Raw genomic sequence first — 20,000 nt, 5'->3', positions numbered from 1 at the left:
TCTGCCCAGCACCCCTCACCACTGCCCACATTCTGTGTGGTCCCGCGCCAGTTCCTGGCTCCATGTGGGCTGAGGGCTTCACTCTGCTCTGTAATAGGGACTTTAGCTAGTGCCTCCCACCCTGGCTCCCTGCAGGCAGAGGGCTTCACTCTGCTCTGTAATAGGGACTTAGCTAGTGCTTCCAGCCCTGGCTCCTTGTAGGCTGAGGGCTTCACTCTGCTCTGTCATAGGGACTTAGCTAGTGCCTCCCCCCTTGGTGCTTTGCAGGCACAGTTGCTTGATTGATCCCCGGGACCACAGTGTGGGTTAGGGCCTGGTTCCTTTGACCAAGTGGCTGGGCAAAGCTTCAGGGGGCACTCTGGTTTGGGGTACCCTGATAAGCCCTAAATGGTTCCCCTTTCCCAGCCCTGGTCACCCCTCCTCTTGGTACTTACCATGTAAACAAGAACAGCCTGTTTTCCTGCCACTCTCCCTGAAGGTGGGTAACATTTTACTCCTCACCCAGGTCTGCCACAAAGTAGGTAGGTAGGGCTCAAGGAGTATGCTGCACAGGGGGTAGAGGATGGACAGACAGACTGTGGGTCTGTGAATGGGGTGGCTAGATGGGTGGGAGGGTAGGTGAATGTGTGAATAGATGAATGGGCAATTAGGTGATGGGGGAATGAATGGAGTTGGAATGAGTGGGAGGTGGATGGATGGGATGGGTGGGTAGGTAAAGTGAGTGAACAGAAAAATGGACAGAAGGATAAATGCTTGGGTGGGAGAGTGTGTAAATGGTGTGGGTGGATGGAGGGACAGATGGGATGTCAGATAGATGGATGCATGGATGGATACATGGATGGGTGAGAAGATGTGTAAATAGTGTGGGTGGATGGGTGGGAGGATGGAGGGACAGATGGGATGTCAGATAGATGAATGCATGCATGCATATATGGATGGATGGATGGACAGATGGATGGATGGATGGATGGATGGATGGATGGATGGAACCATGGATGGATGGATGGATGGAAGCATGGATGGATGAATGAGTAAGGGGATGTGTAAACAGTGGATGGATAGATAGACACCAGGAAGAATGTATGGATGTTGGTGAGGGGCCACATGTCAGTACTATAAGAGCAGAAACCATCAAGGCTTGGCCCATGCCTAAAGCAGAGCCGGCATCTACTATAGGAGTAATGGACAGGTGTCAGGTGTAAGGTAGGAAAGCACACATGCCACATGCTGTGAGGTGAGGAGTCTTTCTGCTGCCCCCGTCCTCCAAACCATGGGTCTCGGGAATAAGAAGGTGTGTCAGGGTCACCTACTGACCTCTGAGCTGGCCCAGGACACAGATCTCAAGGAGGTAGTTGGGACCAATATGTGAGACTAAGTTTCAGGTACTCTACAGGGAGCAGTACCACAGCTATGACACAGGATTTCAAGGGCCTCCACAGCAGGGGGAGAACTTATCTACCTGGGAGCTAAAGCATCCCTGCCCAAGCTGACAACTGAGCTCTCTATGACCCTACGAGGGCAGCTGGGCTGAGAGGAGGGGTGAAGGGCTGCCTTAATGTGATTTGCAATACCCAGTGACAGAGTTGGACCACCACCCAGATCCACTTCCTGACATCCTGCAGAGGCCAGACACCCTCCAGGGAGACGCCAGAGCCACCGCAACCCAGTCAGCCTTTGTTTCTTCAAGAATGGCCAGCTTGTGCAGCTGCCACAGACAGGCAGGGGTGGGCCCGGTGGTTCTGGAGCCTCCTGGTCGTGACCCCATGCCAAAGCAGTGGGATAGGATCCCAGAGACAGTGGGAGGAGGCTCTGGCCTGGGTAGTCAGAGTCTTGAGTGGGACACTGCTTACTGAGTGATGGAGTCTCTCCCTGACTGTCAGCTCTTCCTCAGGAAAGATGCTTTGCCTCTTTCATTTTATTTTATTTGTATATTATTTAGTAGTACTAAATAATAGGGGTTGAATTTAAGCCCTCAGTATGCTAAGCAGATACCTAACCACTGAGCCACACCCCAGCCCCTCACTGGGGGATTCTTGGCAGGTGCTCTACCACTGAGCCACACCCCAGCCCCTCACTGGGAGATTCTAGGCAGGTACTCCACTGAGCCACAACTCCAGCTCTCTTATCACTGTTTTATTTCAAGACAGAATCTCACTGTTTCCCAAACTGGCAATCCTCCTGCCTCTATCTCTCAAGTAACTGGAATGTCAACTTTTTACCACTCGACCCAACTTTCTTCACCTTCCTAAGGATGAGATCTGAGATCATCCAGGCTGGTGTAGAAAGGGCTGGGGGTCTCAGTACCAGAATGACAACCACACATTCAAAGAGGCAAGCCACAGTGTCAGAGAGTCAATGACTAGCTCTGCTCACTTCTCATTTTCCTGTCCTCCTGAGTGTCCACCCATGTTCCTTCCTGCTTTACCCATTCATCCCTCACAGTCCCTAAAATTTCCCTTTCCTCAACTTTGCTTAACGTGGGTGAATTTATTTTGCTTCTTTATTTATTGAGCATGTGTGTGTGTGTGCGCGCGCGCACGCTCATCTATAAGTTCATGTGTGGAGGACAGCCATCTATATCTGGTATCTTTCTCCATCCCTCAGCCCCTTACTTTTCAAGGCAGGGTCTCTCACTAAACCTAGAGCTTACCAGTTGGACTGGAATATCTGATCAGTGAGCTCCCAGGGACCTAACTCTCCCCAGCCTCTGGATTACAGGTGAGCTGCATGCCACCATACCTAGCTAGGGATCTGGGTTAAAGCTCTTATTCTTTCACGGCAGACACTTTATCCAGGCCAACTTCTTAGTTCCTATTAACTCAAATATCGGATCTCCAGGCTAGCCTAAAATCTGAAGCCGTCCTTTTGCCTCAGATTTCCCGAGTGATGGATTAGCCTCATCACAGGTATGAACCATACTGTTCTTGGCTTAGTGTGGTGAATTGAAAAAAAAAATTGTTTTTTTTTTTTTTTTTTTAGATCTCTTTACTTGTGTACATGTGTGTGCACGGCCATGTGTAGTATGTATGTGGAGATCAGAGGACAACTTGCAGGAGTCATTTTTTCCTCCCACCATGGTGGTCCCAGCGATCAAACTCAGGTCTTCAAGCTTGGCAGCAAGCACTTTAACCCGCTGAGTCATTTTGTTGACCCATCATGGGGAATAGACACTTTAGGCAGGAGGAGGGATCCTGTCGTATCTGGAAGGGATGTAGGCTTAGGCATGGGTGAAGGGAGCACCCAATGGGTAAGAGAACTAGGATGAGCTGGAGTCTAAAGTTCAGGCTCCTGATGCTACCCGAGAGAGAGTAGGGAGCCATAGCAGGCTTGCGAGCCCAAGAAGGGGGCAGTGAAAGAAATAAATGAAGAGTACTATGAGTCTGTGCTAGTCAGTGTACTTACCCTCAGCCTCTAGGTCTGTGTGTCCTTAAGACAGAGAAAGCTGGAAGGGGCCCGGAGACTACCTGGACCAGCTTCTCTTGTCTTTCCTTGCTTCCTCAGGAGGCATTAGTCAAAAGAAGAGGTTAGTTTTGCAGGGGGTGTGGGCACTGTTGGAGTAGGCATTGCCAGGTGGCTCACCAAGGGGCTCCAGGGCGGCAGAGACAAGTGAGGTGGAAGAGAAGTGAGCTTCTGCAGCTCTTCCCTCTCTCTGTAGCCAGGGCCACTTTGTTCCTTGCCATCTGCAGGGCCTGGCCTATGGCCCAGTGGGTTTTATTCAAGGTGACTTGGGTCCTAGACATCTGACAATGAATGCCATGACACAGTTTTGGTTACCACAATTGAGCAGAAATGTGTTGAGGCTGTAGCACTGTGGTAGAGCCCCTGCCTAGAATCCCTCAGTGAGGGGCTGGGGTGTGGCTCAGTGGTAGAGCACCTACCTAGAATCCCCCAGTGAGAGGCTGGGGCATGGGTCAGTGGTAGAGCACCTGCCTAGAATCCCCCAGTGAGGGGCTGGGGTGTGACTCAGTGGTAGAGCACCTGCCTAGAATCCCCCAGTGAGGGGCTGGGGTGTGACTCAGTGGTAGAGCACCTGCCTAGAATCCCCCAGTTCCCAGGCCTCTCCTGCCTAGTGCAGGGACCTCTTTACAGACCCTCCCCAGCATGGCAACAATGAGCACACACAGCTCAGGAGAAAAAGGCGTATGCTGAGCGTTGAAGAGAAGCCAGGGTGCTGATAAACCACCCAGGTCATACAGGACAGTGGAATCCCACAAAGAGTCTCCCCAACAATGCAGCTGCTGAGAAGCTGTGGGCTGCCCCTCAGGGGCTCTCCAGGGTGGCTTTCTTGCAATGCCTGGTTCCTCATGAGCTGGGCATGTGCCCGACAGTGTAGCCCCAGAAGTTGCTTTCTCTGGCCTTCTCGCAGGAGGTCATTGGAGGGCAGAGGATGTAGCTACAGTCAGGACATGTAGCCGCCAAGAGCGGAAGGATCGCACTGGGGGCTTCCGCAGGTGGTGGCCTTGATGGATTAGAGACGCTGGGACAGGAGCCAGGCAGCTTCAGGGTCTAAACAAGGGCCTGAAGAGGACAGAAGTGACAGGGCCACCCCCCACCTATCCCTGGCACCCCCAGGGATTCCAGGTGGAGCATGGGAGGACACAGTGGTGGGAGGGGCCTAGTGCAGCTGTTTGCTCAGCTAAAGGTTTAATCTCCAAAACAGGAAGGCGTGTATTGACACAAGCCACAGCCACAAACGGAACTGGGCTGCAAGCTTGCCAGGTTCAGCTCCAGGGCCCCCTCCTGCCTGGTGCAGGGACCTCTTCACAGCCCCTGCCACCTAATACTGGCGTGCCCAGCTCCAAGTAGCCCCCCATATCACACCTCAGGATTAAGTGCCTCTCCTCTTTGCAAGCTCCAGGATGGGGGTAGGAGGTGGGGTCTCAGGCATGAGGAGCAGGAAAATAGAGGCCTTCCCTCCCCCAGCCTCATTTTATAAATAAGGAAACCGCAGAGGCTCAGAGAGGGAAGTGAGCGAACCCGGGTCATAACAGCACGAGTGAGGGGGACGTCTCAAACATAGCTGGGTGTGGCTCTGTTCACACACACACACACACACACACACACACACACACACACACACACCTGCCCAGCAGAGGGTTGGATCCCAGAGCGTCCCCCTGTCTTCTGTCTGGTACACTTGGAGGGAAGATGGACCCAGGCTGGTATGTTGGCTTGGCAGCTGGCACTGCACACACACACACACACACACACCCGAGGAAGCAGGAGAAGAGGCAAGGCAATGGTTTCAGGCACTGTGGGGGAGGGGAGACCACCTCAGGGGTTATTCTAGACAGTTACTTCATGTGGCAGAGAGGTCTGGCTGCACAGGTGTCTAATGGCCCCTCATCTGCCTCTGGCAGGTGTCTTGGTACCCAAGAGTCTCTCGTCGCAGCTAAGGGTATTCCGAGTTTAACTCATGCTTCTCTCCAGACCAGACTTTCATGTCAGACCCATGGCCAGCATCTCTCATTTCTTATTCTGAGCTGGAGTGCAGTGGGCTTTGGTGAATGAGGAAGGCTGACTCCAGGATTACAGAGATGGGCCCTGGTCTGTCCTCCTCTTTGGGAAGCCATTTTGATTTGAGCCCCAATTTCATTTACTGCCTAAAACCCCCAGACTTAGCCACCCTATGTGTCTTCTGGAATCTTTCCACTCCACACTTCACCTCTACCAGGAAGGTTCCACCTCCCTGCTTAGTTTCTGGCTCCTGCAGGAATTCTGGGTTTGTTCACTCCTCCATCCACCCTCCCCTCTACCCCTGCACACAGTCTGGTACCTGATAGTGGCAGCCACCCAAACACAGGGGAGGGTTTCTCGCATAGGATCCTTCTCTGCACAAGGTACCCAGGAGCTTTGGGGCTCAAGTCCCATTTCACAGATGGGAAGAGAGAAGCTAGAAAGGAAGGACCTGCCCGAGGACAACACAGGAATTGCTGTACATCTTGGGACTGTGTTTGAAAGTGGCTGTGCATAGGTCTGACTCCCCAGTCCACTCTACAGCGTGATCTGTGGTGTGAGTCTAGTCTCAGGGCTCACATTAGCCATCTTATGTCACCCCCACGCCCCAAAGGTCTTCCTCCAGACTGCCCTAGCCTCAATGCTTTGTCCTCCACTGGGCCACCCCTCCCTCCTGTCTCATCCAATACAGCCCTTGCTGTTACTCTATCCCCACGACCCAGTTTCCCTTCTTGTCTGTGCCTGGGGGCAGGAGACCCTGGGGGGTGGACACGGACAGTGTCCCTCTTTGAGGCAGGTCCAATGAAGGATCAGGTGTCCCAGGTGGGGTAGGCAGGCGCGTCTGCCTGCTGGGGCAGGGACCATGGCTTTCAGGTCTTCAATAGCCCAAGATTAGGTTCCCTCCCCGGGGACCCCTGTTGTGTGGCCATTGTGATGGCCTGGGAACCAAGGCCTCCCAGCCAGCCAGAACCTGGCCTGCCTGCCCCTGGAGCCTACTTCAAACTGGGTCCCAGCATCCTCTGGGCTGTTTGGACGGCCAAGGGTGAGAGCAACACCCACAGTCAGCAAGAGCGCAGAGGAAGACATGGATCCCAGGTCTGTCACAGACTTTGTCTATTGCCCAGGGCCACTGCTTTTTGAGGAAGGAGTGGCCTCTTTGTGTTTTCATGCGGTGTGGCTGGACACCCAGTGTGTGACCTTGGCCAGTATGCAACCTACACCGTGGTGTGAAGAAGCCCTCACAGGACTGTCCCGCTTCCCTGATCTCAAGACTCTTCAGCCTTTCTTGCTCTCTTTGTCAATGTCCCCACCCATCCACCCATGCCTGCTTGGATAGCAAGGCCGTCTTTCCCACCCCAGCTGAAGACAGAGACCAGAGACCAGCTTGTTGGCCTCATGGAGAGAGTGTGTGTTTGTGAGAAACCTAGGGCCTCACACTCTATCACTAAGCCACACCCCAACCCCTCACTAGGGGGTACTAGATAGGGGCTCTACCACTGAGCCACACCCCAACCCCTCACTAGGGGGTACTAGGCAGGGGCTCTACCACTGAGCCACACCCCAACCCCTCACTGGGGGGTACTAGGCAGGGCTTCCACTGCTGAGCTACATTGTCCAAGCTCTGAATTGGGATAGTTATGGGAGCACTGATGAACCAACCACCCATGGACATGCTAGGATAGTTACAGGAAGCTGGGGTCTAGTGAAGATGCACCTCTGTTGGTTAGCACACATTCAGTGTGGAAGGCTGAGCCAGTGTCCATAGACTAGTGCTTCCTCTCCTCCTGTGCTCATGCATATGTATGTGAGCCTGTTGGACTTGTTGAGCTGGGAGGCTACATGTGAGATTTGGCTGTGTGCAGGAGTGTACCTGCCCCCTGTATGCACATGCTCATGCTGTCCAGGAAGCATGGAGACAGATCCTTTCCCCAGCCTAGCTAGAGATTCTAGAATATGCCAAGAGTCCTCATTAGCCCAGATCTGTCCTGCAGTGACCCATAGCTCTCCTGGACTAATAATGAGCGAAAACCTCAGCTTCTGCTTAAGTCCACGGAGTGGCCCGGCTCATCTGTGGAAGGTTCCAGTTCGCCCACCAGGTGGGCCCCCTCTACTCCTTCTCCATACTAGAAGATAAGCTTGGAGCTGCTGTAAAAGATGTGTCCCACTTGGGTATCAAGAACTGAATGATTCCCTCCCAGTTCCCAAAGTCAAGGTGACAGCTCCCTTCAATTTTCTGAGGGGTCACTGTCTGTCCTGAAAAAAGCTGACACTCGGACTGACAGCAAGTGTGGCCTGAGGGCTGTAGGAGCGTCATTCTGGATAGGTCATCTTAAGTGTAAAAGGCCCTGAAGTTGATCAAGAGTAGCGGTGGTTCTCAACCTATGGGTCATGGACCCCTTTGGGGTGGTTGCATATCAGGTATTCTGCGTATCAGATATTTATATGGCGACTCATGACAGCAGCAAATTTACAGTTACTACAGTTACGGAGTGACAACAAAAGCAGTTTTATGGCTGAGGCTCACCAGAGCGAGTGTGAGGTAGCGGATTAAAGGGTCTCTGCATTACAAAGGTTGAGATCCACTGATAGGAGAGCAAGGTCCTTCCCTTTTCCAAGTCCCTCATGGAGGCTTTGCCAGGTTCTCATGGAGACCTCAATGAAGGTCCCTTTGTCTTATAAAAAGGTGCTCTGTGTGTTTTGTTCGCAATTATTTATTGTGTGTATGTGTGATAGTATATACCTCTAGAGGTTAGGCACAGCTGGCAGGAGTCACTTTTCTCTTTCCACCATGTGGGTCCATGTTAGTCCTGGAGATTAGAACTTGGTAGTTAGGCTTGGTGGCTAGTGTCTTCAGTCAGTGATCCCCCTCTAGGGACAAGAACTTCAGTTACCTTTGGGGTGCTGTCAGCCATCCAGCTCTAAAAGACAGGACCTCAGCTGGGTGGTGGTGGAGCACTCCTTTGGTCTCAGCTTCGAGAGGCAGAGGCAGGTGAGCCTCTGTGATTTCAAGGCTAGCCTGATCTACAGAGGGGTTCTAGGACAGCCAGGGCTACATAGAGAAACTCTGTCTCAAAACCAACAAAACAAACAAACAAAAAACAAGAGAAAAGCAACTCTACAGGTCCTGAGAGGCCGCCTCTTCCCTCACTGCTAAGCTAGCTCTCCTGCCTCAGGAATGAGGGTGACCAGTCTTCATCGGGAGAGTGGTGTAGCCAGCACCTCTCATGATGCAGGCTAGAGTACCAACTCCCAAGCACTGCCTGTTGACCTGCAGTCTCACCCCAGAGGTCCCTGGTCACTCTGAGGACATTAGAGGCCAGACTGATTTAAGAAACAAAAATACACATGACCTTTCACTTTAAGACTTGCTGAGGACTCTGTGCATGACCTTCTCACCTTCAGACCACAAGTCCAGGCACGAGGGTTGGGCAGGGAGCCACTTAGTCTTCAGGAGTCGGGTCAGGCTCCCTGGGAATGGCCCAGCCACTGGAAGGCACCTTCAGCCGCAGATTCATCCATGCTGGGCATAACCTGGTTCATCTCCCATCTCATCCATTACAGCTGTGTCCTCCCTGCCTTGTTTATGTGGTGTTGGGAACAGAGCACAGGGCTCCGTGCACACTAGGCAAGCACGCTAGTAACTGAGCCAAAGCCCCATTCAGTGTTCTTTGGCCAAGAGGTCTCAAGACCCTCGCCCAGCAGATGTGGCTGGGGTAGGCTCAAGCCTCACTTCGCCCCACCACCTGCTGACCCCATTCTTCTGTGGTGGCTTTGTCTGGGGAAGCGGTGGGAACCAGCCCTGGCTTGGCCTCCCAGCCCCCAGGCTGTCACCCCCTGGGAGGGCTGGTCAGCGAGCTCAGGTGTCTTACACAGCCGGTTCCTCTGCCTCTTGCCCAGGAGCCAGGGAAGGTCACTCCCCAGGGGCCACAGGCAGCTCTGGCCCCGCCTTCAGGGACAGTGGACAGGTGGGGTGGCCGTCTGGCGGCAAGTAAGCCCAGACAGACCTGATGCCATCTCTCAGTCCCTTGAGAGGAGAGGCTGCCCAGGTGTATCCACAGAAATATCCCCTGAGGGCCATTCCCACGACCCCTTGTGCCCATCCCACCCCCAGGGCCACCATGCCTGCCAGAATGAGTTCTCCCTGTCCTCTGTCACTCTCTTTGCCTTGCAGAGCCAGGGTTATGACCCTATTTTGTGTAGTAAAGAAAAGACCCTCATTGTTAGGGGAATGAACCCCACACCCCTCAAGCACTGCCTGCCTTGGGTTTGATCCTGGATCTCAGTGCTTCAGGGAAGATACCTTTTATTTATATGCTTCTTGGACTCATACTACCACAGTTAAATCAGGCTGGGATGTGGCTCAGTTGATAAAGGGCTTGCCTAGCATGCACAGAGCACTGGGTTTCATCCCCAGGACCTTATAAACCAGATGTGGTAGCCTAACACCTGTAAGTCTAGCACTTGGGAGGTAGAGGCAGGAGGATCGGGAGTTCAAGGGCTGCATCCATGGCCATACAGCAAACAAGAGGCCAGCACAGGCTACATGAGACCCCCGGCTTAAAAAAAAAAACCCAATACTTAGCTTTGCTCGTTATATGCTTGCTGGTGACTGTAGGTGAGTGGGGCAATGCTTCAGCATCTTTAACTGTAAACAGGGATGTCAGGAGGACACTGTGAGGCTGAGGCCCACACACCTCTGGGGGCAGGAATCAGTCAAACCTGGCATATGAAAATTACTGCGACCTCTACAGCCTGTGGCCAGGAGCTTGAGGCCCATTTTGTCCCAACTTAACTCTGTCCTCCTGGACTGCCTTATTCTCTAGAGAACCCCTAGTCAAGCCTGTGTTCCATGTGGGGTTCCTGGGTCTAATCCAGCCAGGCCCCCCACATGTCTGCTTTTATCCCTAGCAATGATTTGAGCTGAGAAACCAAAGCTCAGAGAAAGTAGACCCTCCATGCAAGGTTCCACTGTCTTTGCTCCAGGGTCCATGGGCCACAGGGAGAAGCAGGAGGCATAACTGAGGGTGGGGACTTCCAGATGCAACAGGCGGAAAGCTGTGTAGGCTCCCAAGTGTGGGCCTGCTCCGACTCGCAAACCTGCTCCATTCTGTGCCCAGACGCCCCCACACACACAGCAGATCCATGGGCCCAGAGAGGCCTCTGCCTCATGGAGGCTGCCTGGCTCTACCACATGGGAGGGGGCCCAAGGGCAAAGGCTGTCTGTCCTCTGCCACCTATGAGAGGACACCCAAGAAAGCCATAGCCCTCCCTCACTGGACATTCATTCATTCACTTATTCACTGACTCGTGTTTGTTTACTAATACTCACCCATCCATCCATCCATATTCATCTATCCATCCATTCATACATGCATGCATACATTTTGCAGACATGGGTGTGTAGGGGGATGGATCTTCCTGTGTAGTCTTGACGTAATCTATTGTTCTCTCTGGACTCTGATGGCTCCCATTTGTCAAGAAACCTTACCTTTGTAGCTGGCTGCAGACATACAGCAAGGGCCAAGTAGAGGGGATTACAGGCCCCAACACAGTGGCTTCCAGGTTGAATCTTCTTTGGTTTCCCTAGAGAGTGTTGGAATCTTGCTCTTGCCCAGGAGCTGCTGGGAGAAGCTCCCCTGTCTGCCTTCTCATCCCCTTCCCATGTTAGAGTATGGAGGGTGAGGGGAGGAGGGGGAAGGAGCTGCTTCAGGGCCCCTGAGGAATCCTATGAAGCTGATCACTACATCTCAGTCAGTCCCTTAGGATTCGCCCAATCTGAACCCTCGTCTTTTTTTGTCATCTTTTTTCAAATGTGCACATGCACACATGCATACGAGGAGAGAGAGAGAGAGATGGAGAGGGAGAGGGAGAGAGAGAGAGAGGAGAGAGAGAGGGAATGTATGTGCATGTGTGTGTGGGTGTATGTATACATATGTGGAGGCTAGAGGACAACCTGAGGTATCACCACAGGAATGCTCTTCACCTTTGAGACACACTCATTAGACAAGAGCTGACTAGTAGGCTAACCTGGCTGGCCAATGAAGCCCCGGGAAATTCCTGTCCTTACCTCTTCATTGCTGGGATTATAACTGGTCCATAAAAGATAATGATATTATGATTTGAATTTTTTATTTTTATGATTATGTGGTGTGTGTGGGAAGTATGTGCAGGTGAACACAGTTGAGGCCCAAAGAGGACCTCAGATCCTCTGGACCTGAGCTGGAGATGGAGTTACAAGGTCTGTGAGTGCTAAGAACCGAACTTTGGTCCCCTGAACGAGTAGAATGTACACTTGACCACTGAGCCACGGCTCCAGCCCTGGATGAATATATTCTAAAGAGATACTTTTGCCTTTCTCTTTGACTATCATATTATTGAAATGAAAGACCCCAAGAAAACATGATTCTCTCAGGAATTACACACTGAGAGAAGAGAAGCCCGGAAGCTTGGACCAGTGGGGTATGACACTTTTCTCCTGGGAAGAGCCTAGGACCTCAATAGATCATCTGATAGTCGAGGCTGGATGGGGCCACACCTTGACCAGGCCTGCTGAGCTCTGCATAACTCTGACCCTCTAGTGAATCCTCTGTCTCACTTCAGGACTCACATGGACTTGGGGTGGGGTGAGTCACACAATCTCTTTGTCCATTTTCTCAACGTAGCTACACTGAATAAACCTCCTTTTCCTGCTTTTTGCTATCACTTTGGATGTTTTGATTGGCTTGAAGAGGATGGGTAGCTGAACCTGGTTTGATGGGGCTCGGGCTGTGACCCCGAGTCCAATAACAGGAACATAAATACATGCCGTGACACTCAGCTATTCTGCACAGGCTCTGGAAATGGAATTCAGGTCTTTTTGTGCCAAGCCTCTACCAACTGAGCCACCTGACCTATGTCCAGTGTCCCCTCAGGAAGGCACACGAGGTGTGAACTGAATCACTGAGAGGCAACAAGACAAGGATACCTCTCTCTGACCAGAAGGCTGGGCCAAGGTCCTGGGGTCAAAGGTCAGACTCTAACTATCTCTTGTGGAAGTTCTGCCCCTTTCCATTGAGATTCACCTCTCAAAATCACCATGATAGTTCTCTATAAAGTCCTGGTACTCTGTTACATAGACCTCAAACTCACAAAGCTCTGGTTGCCTCTGCCTCCTAGCTTCTCGGATTAAAGGACTGACTCACCATGACATTTCAAACAGTGACTGCAGCTGTATATCCCTGGGGAGGGGGGGCACAAAGGTCCTTACAGTGGTTTGAATATGCTTAGCTTAAGGGAAGTGCTCTTATTAGGAAGTGTGGCCTCGTTGGAAGAAGTACGTCACTGTGTAGGCTGACTTTGAGGGCCTCTAGTGCTCAAGCTCTGCCCAACAGAGAAGAGTCAGTCTCCTGGCTGCCTTCAGATCAAGATGTAGAACTCTCAGCTCCTTCTCTAGCACGGTGTCTCCCTGCATGCTGCCATGTTTCCTGCCATGAAGATAATGGACTGAGCCTCAAGCTGTAAGCCAGCCCCAATTCAATGTTTGCCTTTATAAGAGTTGCCTTGGTCATGGTGTCTGTTCACAGCAATTAAACCCTAACTAAGATAGTCCTTATGCCCATAGATCACTAGGGAACCAGGAATATCAAACACTCAGGGGCCTCTTCTCAGTGGAAAAAATTACCTGTTTTCTACCCAGAAGACTGGAAGTGGGTTCTGTTTACTATCTGTGGAGGCAAACCTCACTCAAATCCTCCAGGGTGATTATCCCAGACTGTCCCCTCCCTAGATCATTCACCCTGAGGGGAGATGTCACATGTACCTTATGGCCCACTGACCTCTGTGCTATCAGTCAGAGACCACACTAGATTCTAGACCCTTAAGCTATAGAACCCACACTCACAGTGACATGCACATTATAAAGGAGTTGCTATGTAATCCCACCTTAAGCTTTATTGTGCACATGGAATTGGAATGATTGTTAACTGGGAGTGTCCCCCCAAATTGTGCTGTGTTTTAAATATGTTGATGATGCTGAGTTGTGGTGGTACACACTCCTTTAATCCCAGCACTCCGGAGACAGAGGCAGGTGGATCTCTGAGTTCCAGGCCAGCCTGGTCTACAGAGTGAGTTCCAGGGCACCAGAGCTACACAGAGAAACCCTGTCTCAAAAACAAACAAGCAAACAAAGCTGACCATGAGACCCCTGGCATTAGACTCTCTGAAGTCTGATCCAGGTTGGCAAAGTCCATCTGAACCAAATTTTTATCCTCATCTCTTCGTGGGTTCACTTCCCCACCTGAACACCTACTGGGTGTCCATGAAGTGGCACCCAACACAGGGCACACAGCCCTCAGAGAAGTTAAGAAAAATTTTATTTAATTAGAAATTATGGGGGTTAGAGAAACTAGGTCCTCTCACTGAAAAAGGGTCAATGGAGACTTGAGGTGAGAGGGTAGGTTAACATGGGTCTTTTTCAGGGTTTCGGGACAAAACATTTTGTGCAATTATTGAAATGTTTGTTAAGATCCATAAAATCAAGATATTCAGAGCTACAGCTCTGCAACTTTGTACACATAGGAACTAATATGAAGAAATAGCATGGGAAGGTCAAATACTTTAGAAAAGGAGAAAGGAAGAAAGAAAGGGGAAGGAGGAAAGAGATTGAGAAAGGAGAGAAAGCAGGACCGATGAGATAAGAGAGGAGGCAGGGAGAGGAAGAGACTGGGTTGCAGGCATCTGACCGAGATGAACAATTCAGGCTCTCCTGGGAAGTTGAATCCCAAATGCGAAGGCTCAGCCTGGTGGCCAGTGCAGCAGCAGAGGCTGAACCCCTGTATTTCAGAAAGTCTGTGCTGCCCTGGTTTCCTGCCTCTGTCCTCTGAGCCACCCCAGGGGCCTTCCTATAAGTTGCACTTGGGTTTGGTGAGCAGAATCGCTTCTGAGCCCTGAAAATCAAACAAAACACCAAAGCCCCAAACAAAGCAAGCCAGATAAAACCACTCCAAACCTGCTTGGGAGGCATGGTGCGGAGGAAGAAGGGTTTGTGGTTTTGTTTTAACTCTTTTCATACCCAACATGGCTTGTAAAATCAAGCTTTTTGCTTTTGGTTTTGACACAGAGTCTAGCTTTGTAACCTAGGCTGGCCCCAGCCTCACAAGTGCAGGTATTGCAGGGGGTGCGCCATCTCCATCTCTCCTCACCCTCTCCTCTCTCCCCAGCTTCTCTCTCTTTCTGACAGGCTGGTAGTGAACTATTTAGCAAAGATGACTTTAAAATGCTTGTTAAGATTCATAAACCTCCTGTCTCCACCTCCCATGTACTTCAACTCCAGGCATGACCCATCATCCCTGACCTACTTATTATTTGTTTGTTTGTTTATTTTAAAGCACAGGGTCTCAAGTAGGCTAACTGACTCAGAAATCCCTATGTAGCTGAGGCAAGCTCTGAGTTCCTGGAGCCCCTGCATGTGTAACATCCTTGGTTCCCTAGTAATCAATGGGTGCAAGGACCTTTGTGCGCCCAGCAGTAGACAACCAAGAGCACATGTCCGCCCACTTTATGTCACTCTCAATCAATTACAGAGGATGCACATGGAGCCTGGACCCTCACTAGCTGCCACTCACTCAACAGTTCTTCTTGGAGCTGACAGCTGAATGGCTGAAAGAATAGAACAGGTCAGAGGTCTATGTGAGAGCTCTACTTTCTAGCCACCTAGGTGAGAGCCTAGAACTGGCACATTCTCTCCTAAGAAATGTCCAGGAGTGAGCTCCCCAGCACTGGAGGCATGTAAACAGAAGCTAGCAATGGGGAGCAGCTGGAATCAATGAATGTTCTGGAAGCTTAAAGTCCTGTGCTTAACTGAATGGAATTCAGTAGGAGATTGCAAACACTCATTTGTTGTAGAGGGTAGTTCTGTTCCCCAATTGGTTTTTGATCAATCAATAAAGATACCAGGGATCAGTTGCTGGGTAGAAGGAAAGAGGCAGGACTCCCAGGTCTCTGAAGGTAGGCTGAGAGATATAGGGGAGGAAGAGAGATGTTCACTATGCTTCAGAGGGAGAAAAGGCCACCAGCCATGTGAGATCTAGGGTGGAGTGGCCATCAGCCACTTCTCCAACTGGAGTTGGGGTAGCAACTAAAGATGAGGGCGGATTTAGGATGCTAAGCTAAGAGTATTGGGAAGGGCACACTAGCCACAGATTAGAAGTGCCCAGAAATTGAGCCAAGAAGGCAGGTTGAAAATAAATTAATGTGTGTGTGTGTGTGTGTGTGTGTGTGTGTGTGTGTGTGTGTGTGTTTCATGCATGGTGGATCTGAGGGGAAATGGGTGGGACTGGTAGTGAGGTCTGACAGAAGCTTAAAGGGAGTTAGCACTAGCTACACCCAACAGTAAATTATGGACTGCATTGTCTGAATATACATACAAAATTATCTGATTTTTTTGGAAGCATAATGGTTTAAAAAATGTTTCCCTATGGCTATTTCTTGGTATAGAAGTAACAAGTTAGCATATCTTGTTGTGGTGTTGAAATGTTTGGTTTTAAAATTCCTATTGAAGCAGCCGCCTGGAGATTCATGGAAAACTATTAATGAATCTTGGCTTATGATTTAGGACAGAATTTCCAGCAATTTCTGAAATGACCCTAAGCATACCTCTACCATTTTGTATGATATATTTATATAAAGTGACATTCTCAGCACTGATCCAAAAAAAATCAGTATTGATAAACTTTGAAGAATAAATATTTGGTTGGGCTGGAGAGATGGCTCAGTGGTTAAGAACACCAACTGCTCTTCCAGAGGTCCTGAGTTCAAATCCCAGCAACCACATGGTGGCTCACAACCATCTGTAATGGGATCTGATGCCCTCTTCTGCTGTGTCTGAAGACAGCTACTGTGTACTTATATACATAAAATAAATAAATAAATCTTTAAAAAAATAAATATTTGTTAAGATTTTATATAAAAATAACAAGTATATATGTCTCACTAGTATACAAATTTGCTTTATTGTTGTGTGTGCATGTGGGCAGTGTATGGTATTGTATGTATGGTCTTGTGTATGTGTGAGAGTTGTGGTTCATGCACATGTAAGCACATGGATATGGAAGCCTAAGAAGGGTGATGTCTTAGTCTGGGTTTTACTGCTGTGAACAGACACCATGACCAAAGCAACTCTTATAAAGGCAAACATTTAATTGGGGCTGGCTTACTGGTTCAGAGGTTTAGTCCATTATCATCATGGCAAGAGCATGGCAGCATCCAGGCTAGTATGGTGCTGGAGGAGCTGAGAATTCTACATCTTGATCCTAAGACAGCCAGGAGGAGGGTCTGGATCACTGGCCAGACCTGAGCATTTCCACGAGACCTCAAAGCCCCGCCTCCACAGTGACAGACTTCCTATAGCAAGGCCACAACCCCTCCAATAAGGCCACACCTCCTAATAGTGCCACTTCCCTTGGGCCAAGCATGTTCAAACCACCACAAGTGTAGAATATCTTTCTTCGGCTGCTCTCCTCATTCTTTTGTTTGTTTTGTTGAGAAAAGGTCTCGTTATGCAGCTTTGGCTGGCACAGAGATTCTCCTGCCTCTGCCTACCGAGTGCTGGGATCAAAGGTGTGTGCTGCCACCTGACTGGCTTCCATCTTGATTTTTTTTTGAGAGGAGACCTCCAGTTGAACTTGGAACTCATTGGTTGGCCAGGATGACTGGCCAGTGAGCTTTAAGGATCGTCCTGTCACTCTTCCATACCCCAACACCAAGTCAGAGGTTGCAAGCACGCTCCACTACAGCTGGCTTTTCACAAGGGTTCGGGGGATCTGAATTCAGATCCTTCATGCTTGTATAGTCAGCATTTTATGACAGAGTCACCTCTTCAGCCCCTGTTCTTTAATAAACTGTGGGGTCCTATGTGTACCAAAGAATTGTTTTAAAATAAATGTCTCTCTGATTTATTGTGAACATTTGATTTGTGAACTTGTTTTTATGTATGTAACTATCTGAGATCATGTAAGAATGTCTCAACTTTGTAATTTGAGAAAGGAATCAGAGTGGAACACATTTGAGAAGCGACGTTTCAGTGACATACTGGTCTGGAATCCTAGATTCTGGACCTCCATCTTCAGGGGATGGAAGAGGAGGAGGGCGAGCAGATGTCTTCAAGCTCAGATTCATGGTTTCGAGGGAGATAGGAAGTTAAGTTCTCCCAGTGGGGTCAGGTCACTCTCGACTGGGACCTCAACCCACTCCCTTCTGTCCATGGGACATGGATCCCATCCTACATAACAGGGACCAACCATATCCTTGGCCTTGGACCTCCTGGCCCAGCAGAGCTGGCATTTTGGAGGGACTGTTGGCAAGTGACTCTGGAGGTGACTAAACGTGGTCTGGACATGGTGGTGCTGACCTGCAATCCCAGGCCATTATGGATTTGAGGATAGCCTAAGTTACATAATGACACCCTGGCACAAAAACAACAAATAAACAAACAACAACAAAAACTTAGAAAAGGGGACTGGCTAGGAGTATAGCTCAGTGGGTATCGTACTTGTCTGGCCTACTGGAAGAGCAGAGGGCAGGCCAGAAAGAGCAGGACTGAGGGCTCTTCTCCACAATAGGAAAAGCTGACCACCTGGCTGAGTCCAATTCCCGCCAAGCCACTGTAGTTCCCAGAAAACTGGAGGGCTAGGGACACAGGGACAATGCCAGGGACAAAGAGCTGGGGCCAGGGGCCCTGGGGGTTGGACTTATGGCCTCCTCTGACCCCAGCAGAGAAACTAGGCTTGTTGGGCACAGCCAAGTCACAGAGACCAGACTGGGGGTGGGACAAGGGCAATGAAAGGCCCAGAGAAAGGATTAGTCCCAGGCCCAGAGGCCTGGCAGGTGCCATGGCAACCTGGAACCGAACTGGGACAATAGGCCTGTGTTAACACCCTCCGTCTGCCTCTGTGGGGCTGGGGGCTTGTTAACCAGCTTAGTAGGCTGAGGGCGGCCATTCACATGGAAATATGGGCTTTGGAGCTGAGGGAGTGGGAGGTGATGGGGCAGGTGCTGGGACAGAGGAAAAGTGAGTCTTACCTTCTTGCCTGGCCCACATTCCCACACTGCCTCAGGCACAGTCATGTGTCCTGGAGGGCTACTCTCTTCATGGGCATCATGGGCAGCCTAGGCCTTATGGAACCTAGGGGTGTCTGGCTTGGCACCCACAAAACGTGGAATTAGTGAGGGTCCTGGGGAGGGCAGTGGGGTGGGCTCTGGAGGTGAAAAACCTGTAAGTGGAGATTCTTTAATGAAGGGGACGTTAGCTCCATTGAATAGGGTAGGGAAGAAATGGCAATCCATGCTGGTACCCCAAAGACAACCTTACCCTAAGGACTTTGAGGGTCCCTTCTCAGTTCTGTCCCTAGTTCCAGGCCCTGCTGTGCCTCTGGCTCCAGCCTCTGTCTACACAGGAGGCTGGCCTTGTAGCTTAGTGCTATCCTCTCACACCCAGATGGCTACCCTCCCCTCTGCCTCCTTGAACCTGTTCTTTCTGCCCAACCTACATCTGGAGCCCTTCCACAGCCCAGCCCTGGGCCCCCTGCCTCACAGAAACCCTTCCCAATCCCCCTGTCCCCTACCATAGTTCAGGTACTTGGTAGCATTTCTGATTTTTTTTTTTTCTTTTTTTGAGACAAGGTTTCTCTGTATAGCTCTGGCTGTCCTGGAACTCACCAGGCTGGCCTCGAACTCAGAAATCCACCTGCTTCTGCCTCCCAAGTGCTGGGATTAAAGGTGTGCGCCACCACCGCCCGGCATTTCTGATTTTTTTCAGCTTCTGTATTCTACCCAAGCAGGTCACTCCAAACTGCCATCTCTGGCCTAGGAGTATCTAGAAAGAGCACTCACCCAGGACTTGCATGAGGACCAGTCCATGACCATGTTGGGGGACAGCAACAGGTGGGGCCTCCGAGCCTTGTTCAGATGTTGCATAATGCTCACGCCCGTGGGGGAGGGATAGAGCCCTGAGGCTCCACTACAGCGCTGGGGAAAGCCCCTTGCAAGCTGAGATGCCCTGGAATGCTTGAGCGGGCCAGAGTGACAGGGAAGGAGCCAAGCAGGTGTCTAAGCCCCTGTTGATGCAGGATTACAGCCATCTGGCTGCATCTCTGGGCAGCATACCTCCCTCCTGGCTCTGGGAGACAGGCAGGCGAGGCAGGGAGAGCTGCAGCAGTCCCAGGGTTGATCTCAGTATCCGCATGGGGAGAGCTGAGCATCTGAAGTGTGGAGAGCCAGGCTGGGTCAGCAGTAGTCTCTGGGTTGGAACCTCTAGGTGGATGCTCTCCTTCGTGAGTTGGGGGAGGGGAGAGGCTTCCATGGGAGAAAAAGAAGCTTTGACAGCTTGTCCAGAAGGAATCTGTGGTCATGGCCCTCCGCCAGAAGCTGTGTCCTTGTGGGGAAACTGAGGCTCGAGGACAATGGTAGACTCGTGCAACTTAAAAAAATATTTTTATTGTGCATACTGTGTGTGGTGTATGAAAGGTCAGGAGTCAGTTGTTGTCTCTGTCCACTACCTACTGAGACAG

This window comes from Mastomys coucha, unplaced genomic scaffold, assembly GCF_008632895.1.
Source record: "Mastomys coucha isolate ucsf_1 unplaced genomic scaffold, UCSF_Mcou_1 pScaffold22, whole genome shotgun sequence".
NCBI classification, from domain to species: Eukaryota; Metazoa; Chordata; class Mammalia; order Rodentia; family Muridae; genus Mastomys; species Mastomys coucha.
Note: the sequence above shows the minus strand (reverse complement) of the source record.